Source organism: Rhopalosiphum maidis, chromosome 1 (assembly GCF_003676215.2).
Source record: "Rhopalosiphum maidis isolate BTI-1 chromosome 1, ASM367621v3, whole genome shotgun sequence".
Lineage (NCBI taxonomy): Eukaryota > Metazoa > Arthropoda > Insecta > Hemiptera > Aphididae > Rhopalosiphum > Rhopalosiphum maidis.
The window spans coordinates 15661790-15667995 of NC_040877.1; the positions used below are offsets into that span (position 1 = coordinate 15661790).

Consider the following 6206-nt stretch of genomic DNA (forward strand, 5'->3'; position numbering starts at 1 on the left):
TAAAGAAAAATATACAAGTTCAAATTACCAATTATAAAACTACGTCTGACTTGATTGGGCAATTGATATAATTCAGTATTGATAAAAATTGAATGTTTAAACTTTATAACAGAACTATATTATTACTTAAAAATATAAAATCAATATATACATAAATATATTTAAAAGCGATCTAGTTATGTACTTTTGAAATTTTATTGGTTATAAGTAATTAATATTAATTATATTTAAGGGGTAAATTACATAAAATATTTAATATATCGTGTACAGCTTTTGAAACTTTAGTGTAATTCTAGATTTTGTAATTGCGTTTCTACTTCCGCCAATAGAAACTTTTCTGTATTTCCTAATATGCTTTTCCGCCAAGACTGATAAAACTTAATTTATCTTTCCTCGATTGTTAAATATTCAAATTTTAAAATAAAAATCAACATAATATTATGTTTTAAATAATTAATTATGCACGCGTGTTTAAATTGAATATTTCGAAAATTATAATATGACTATAATCAGGAAAAATAATATTAATTAAGAATTAAGATTGACTTAGATAAGAATAATATTTTTACTGGTATTATCGTTATAAGTCGAAAAAAAAATATTTAAATTAGGCTAAATATTTAAAACATAATATTATGTATATAATATATTATATTATTATCACGGATTAAGTGGTCGCCGCGTCACGCGATTGATCTGCCGGCATTGTAGGTGGTGTTGGTCGCCTCGAAAAGATAAATGATTCTAATTGCATAAATCAATCAATTCAAAATTGAATTTAATATAAAATATAAAAATATAGTACAATTCATATCTTATTAATTATAGTCATACATAAATAAGGATAATGGTTATTTTTAATATATACAAGATATGAATTCGATTATTTTAATTATTATTAAACGTATTCAGATGAGTTAAAAATGCAATAAAACATACTCAAAGGATTAGAAAAAATAACCATGGACCATGAAATTTAAAAACCACAAATCAAGTAGGATTTGTGTTAGATAGAAAAACATTGATAATAAATAATAACGAATAAATAGTACTCACCCATAATTTTCGAAGAAAATCAAATATTTTTCCTTTATATATATAAATATTATATATAGTTGTCATATGTATACATAAATAAAAGCAACTTTATATAATCTATATAATATAAAATATAAATGAATGTGTTTGTAGCTTATATACTCAAAATGTCTCGACGGGTTTTAACGAAAATTTCAAATTTTGTTTAGAGATATCAGAAAAGTTTGGTGAGTACAGTGAATCACGTTCTGAAATGTAGCAAGTTCTATTTAGAATTTTACAATCCACCACAAGCGGATAGCCTATTTTAGTAGAATTAGTTTATAAAGTAAGGTATACCAACGTCGATTTTCTCGTGAACTAAGATAAACTAAAACAGAGATACACCAATATAGTACTGTATGTATATTATTAATTTATTTTTTGTATTTTAATAAACATATTGTTTATTTTATATAATTGTTTAAATTATAATTTTTATAATTTATAATAGATCATAATAATTGATTAACAAATTATTACTTCAATATCTATTAAACTCCTATTTTTTTTTGTTTTGTTTTAAGAATAATAAATAAATCACATTGTTTGATTTTATTGTCATTATAAATAAACATATTTTATATCATTTTTCGTTTAACAGTTAGCGAGTCAATGTGATAAATACTAAGTATCAAAAATGTGTATCGTTCTTGAATTTGTTCCCGTGTCATAATAATATACATGATAGTCAATAGATGTATCTTACAGTATCATTTATATTTTACGAAAGTATATTTCAGATAAATTGGTGGCAAGATATCAAAATATATTCGTTCAAGACTTTTTACCAATAATTTTGGTAATTTTATGGTACATTTTAATGAAATCAAGATAAATAACACAATTTTGAACAAATATTTAAAACACTAATAGCTAATTGTTTTATAATATAATGAACAGATGATAATTATTTTATTAATCACGTTTGAATTTCCAATATTATCATAATTATTCAATAATATGTAATTATATTATATAAATAAATAAACTTGACAGATTGCCAAATTTTCAGGCAGTGACCGTTATTAGCATTTACATAATGAAAATCATGAAAATCAAATTCAAAATTGAAACGATCAATAATTTATATAATGTGCAGGATACAGACATCGATCACGCAGAAAATAAATTGATTTTAATAGAAAGTAACTCTAAATTTGTATACATTAATCAACTTATAAAAATGCATATACGAAACATGCGCCTCACGAGTTCCTAATTTGTCTAGGACACGGAAAATCCATAACACAAATACGGTGCCCTTAAAACATGCGTTAACATTTTAGAAAGTAATGTACACAGAATACGCGTCTTAAGTGTGTAGTGGTAGTATACTTAAAATCGAAATAAATATTATTTTTATTAAACATATTTTTGTGTGTTTGTGTTTGCAGGAAATGCGATTAAAAACACGCTGTACATATTGTCGCGAAGTTCTCTACAGACGTCGAGGATAATCAGTTATGCTTCTGGTCCACCGCGAAAGTAAGCAGAAAATTCTGCTGATCACCTAATGGTCCCGAACGCTCCATCTGTGCAAAACTGCTACTAATTGCGTTGAAAAAAGAAAACTGTCATGCCAGGCATGCCGCCGTATACACATTAGTTAGTAGATACTGGAGCTTGTGGCCTCAAGCCCTCTGGTAAGATGAAAACGAAAACCAGAAAAATATTTAACATGTTAATGTCTATAGTAAAAGTTACGTATTACCTATATAAATAATTATTAAACTTTTTCAAAACATTGACATTGAGATAATTGCATAAATACGAACGAACATAATAATTATGTTCATTCGAGTTTAAAAAAAAGACAACTCTTTACAAAACATGCCATTGTTGCGTAAGACACTCGTGGTACCGTTAATGATATTAGAAGCCTATTATCGATTCGAAACTTAAGCCACATGTATGTTTTGTATACGCAATAAACTCGGTGTTATATTTGAATACAACTTGACCTAACTATAAGAGGAGGCGTGATAATAATATGCGAATCTTACCGTACGCCGAATTTCGAAAGCTCCGTTTATAATAACGTATTATTAGGGCCAATTGACGTAGTGGAGAACTGAAATCATATATGTGTGATACGTAAAATCGCTGTAGTAGTAATTAAATAATAAAGCGATAACGGTAGATCTGTCAGTCATTAAAAAAAAAAAATTGTCTTAAAAAATCGACTAACGGTAAAAAAAAAAAAATAACGTTTCAAACGTAAAATTTGAAATAAAAATATAAAATATTTGCAATATGAAATTTGTCGATTTCTTCCATAAAAATCATTGCATATATTATATCATGACTTGTATACAATTTGAGGTACACTATATAGCAGGGGCGGCCAAACTTTTTTTGGCCGCGATCTACTAAAAATATACTTCACCTTTGAGGATCGACTGCCATAAAATAGTTTATTTTTATTATTAAGTATGTATGATTATTAAGAAACAAACTTTGTGCGTAGTCTGAGAATAAATTCTAACACGATCGACCGTTTGCTGTACAGGTACATGATTTGTGTAAAATAATAAATAGCGAGGGGTACCAGCATAGATGCGCGGAACTGCGTCAGTGCACCAGCCAGGGCACCCGCTTATTGGCGCAACCATTGAAATCGTACATTTTTAAAAACTACAAGCAATTTTCCTCGTGCCCGCACAGTCAAAATAAATATATTTAAAATATTTAATTATAAGAAACAGCCGGCGGGAAAAATTCGGAATTCGCGGGATTTACCCTCTTCTGCTGTTATACGTAATACGACGTGCATTATATTTTGCGCTACACATAAACGTCATCGGGCGAAGGAAAAACGCACAATTAATAAACACGACGCTCAAAAGGGTCCGATCAGATCGTCCGTTCTTGGCCGCGGCGGAAACAAAACGAAACGGACGTTTCAGATGTATCGATCGCTTCATGTCTGTGTGTGTGTACATGATAGTAAGTTGTTCGGTATATTTGTACGATAAAAAAACGACACGCGGGGTCGGTTATCTTCGATACACTTGAAATATAAACAAACGAAAACTGTGCGCATCACTATGCCTACCGTACTCGACGACGGTAATGACGGCGAGACGGACATGTAGGCATAAATATAACGTATATACGTATATATATATGTGTGTGTGTGTGTGTGTGATAATAATGATATGCACAATGTGCGGATTGATAATGATATTTGTAAATTTATACATTCATCATACGCATCGCTCATGGTTTACTCAAGAGTCAAGACACATAATATACACACGTCCGAGGTTATAATATATTATTATTATTATTATATATTTACTTATGTTAATGCGTGTTTATCTGTGTGTGTGTGTGTTTTTGTTTATCGTGCAACGTGAAATGCGTACGATTCTCTCCCCCCCCCCCCGAAATGTACGTTTTCATTTCACGCGTGACATGATAAAAATCTCCAAGTTAGGTATGAGATGATTATTCAGTTTAAACGTGCATCGTGCGAGCGGTTATTATTATTATTATTCATTCGCGAGAACGCAGCGAAAACACTAATAATAATAATGATCAATAATATTTTTGATTAGCCGGTATAGTCGGCGGCGGCGGTAGTGCGTGTCATGTCTTGAACACGTGCGCGCGGAAAAACTCGGGAAAACTTATACTTTCCAGATCGATATTTCGCGTATACGATTTAATATACGTATAGGTACATCGGCGATTTCCATTACCGCGCACGAGACGTGCAGCTCGTAAGATTCCATCGAATTCTCGCAGCGTCGCGTCACCGCGCCTTTTATATTTTTTAACAAAACACTCGTAAATAAGAATACAGGTGGATATTTCTGTTCGATATTTATAATAAATACTCGTAAATCGAGATTTTTTTTTTTGTTCGACTCGTATTTTAATAATTTCTTTTTTCGTTTAAACTATAGTTGACAATAATATATTATGTTATAATCAATTAACGCAATCATCCCATTTAAGGGCACTGGTTTTTTTTTTATTTATGTTAAAACCGAATCTCGTTCTGCATACCTAACATATTCTAACAAATGTTTGCGTTATAATTTTTTTTTTTAATTACTATTCTGGCGGCAATCATAACGATGTTCTATCGATACTTAATATTAAAAACTGCGTATTTCAATGAGATTTGTATGATACGAACACGTGCGGCGGTATACAATATGAATATTGTTGCACCCATACCGGTCGTTTCAATTCGTTTGGTTTATAATTCGTCTTGTTTTGTGTTGTACTCGGAAATCTAATACCAAAACGTTAGTTCAAGTTCGTTTAACATTGCACTGTCGTTCGATTTTCGTGATTTTCGATTTTCACCAGCAACTACACTAACTGTAGAGAAACTGTAAAAACAGAAAAGTGGCATTATAAATTTACGCGGAAGAGCGTGAAATCAAAATATAATATCGTTTGTTTGTTTTTTTTTTACTTAAAGGCTATTTTTTACTACCTACTTCCAATCTCTTCAAGTGTGATGGTTTTATATCTAATCATCATTCGAGTGAAAATAAATGCTGGTGAGAATCAATGGCTACACGTTTTACCCAAATAATCTTTGTTTTATTTTGACAATACGTTTTTTTTTTTTTTTTTGAAACACTTACTGAAATCAATTTTCCAGACAGGCTAGTAAAATATTTTATATAACTATTCTCACGTTAATTTCTTAGCTCTTAAACAATTTGATTTTTTCTTATTTGAATTTAATGTTTAAAATATATATATATATATATATATTTGCATGTACTTACACCTCATGAAGTTATTTTGTAGTACAAATTCGTTAAATGTATGATTGCAATTGATTTGTCAATTTCACGATTGAAGTCTGTTATAATCATTCGTATGAAATATTTAAAAACAACTTGTGTTGAAGTTTTTTTGACATTGTAAAAAACGAAAAGAGACTGTGTTACGTGTCTGTCACATAAATACATAATAACGCCACAGTACTTAACTCGTATAAGCTTTTATGAACCTATACATATAGTAATCTAATGTTGAACATAATTTAAAGCCATTACTTTTTTTTTCCTTTGGGTGTTTCTAAAATTCAGTCACGTTAGAAACAAATTGGATACAAACACAAATACACTGGCCAACTTAATGAGATAGTTTTTTTC

The 6206-nt window shown here is 29.6% G+C and overlaps 1 long non-coding RNA gene across 1 annotated transcript; it reads left to right on the plus strand.

The window, feature by feature from the left end:
* The first annotated feature begins 2115 nt into the window (after positions 1-2115).
* Positions 2116-2710, plus strand: LOC113550131. The gene is made up of 3 exons (XR_003405000.1): positions 2116-2225; positions 2309-2396; positions 2475-2710. It is a non-coding gene; the product is annotated as an uncharacterized LOC113550131 (long non-coding RNA).
* The last annotated feature ends 3496 nt before the right edge of the window (positions 2711-6206 follow it).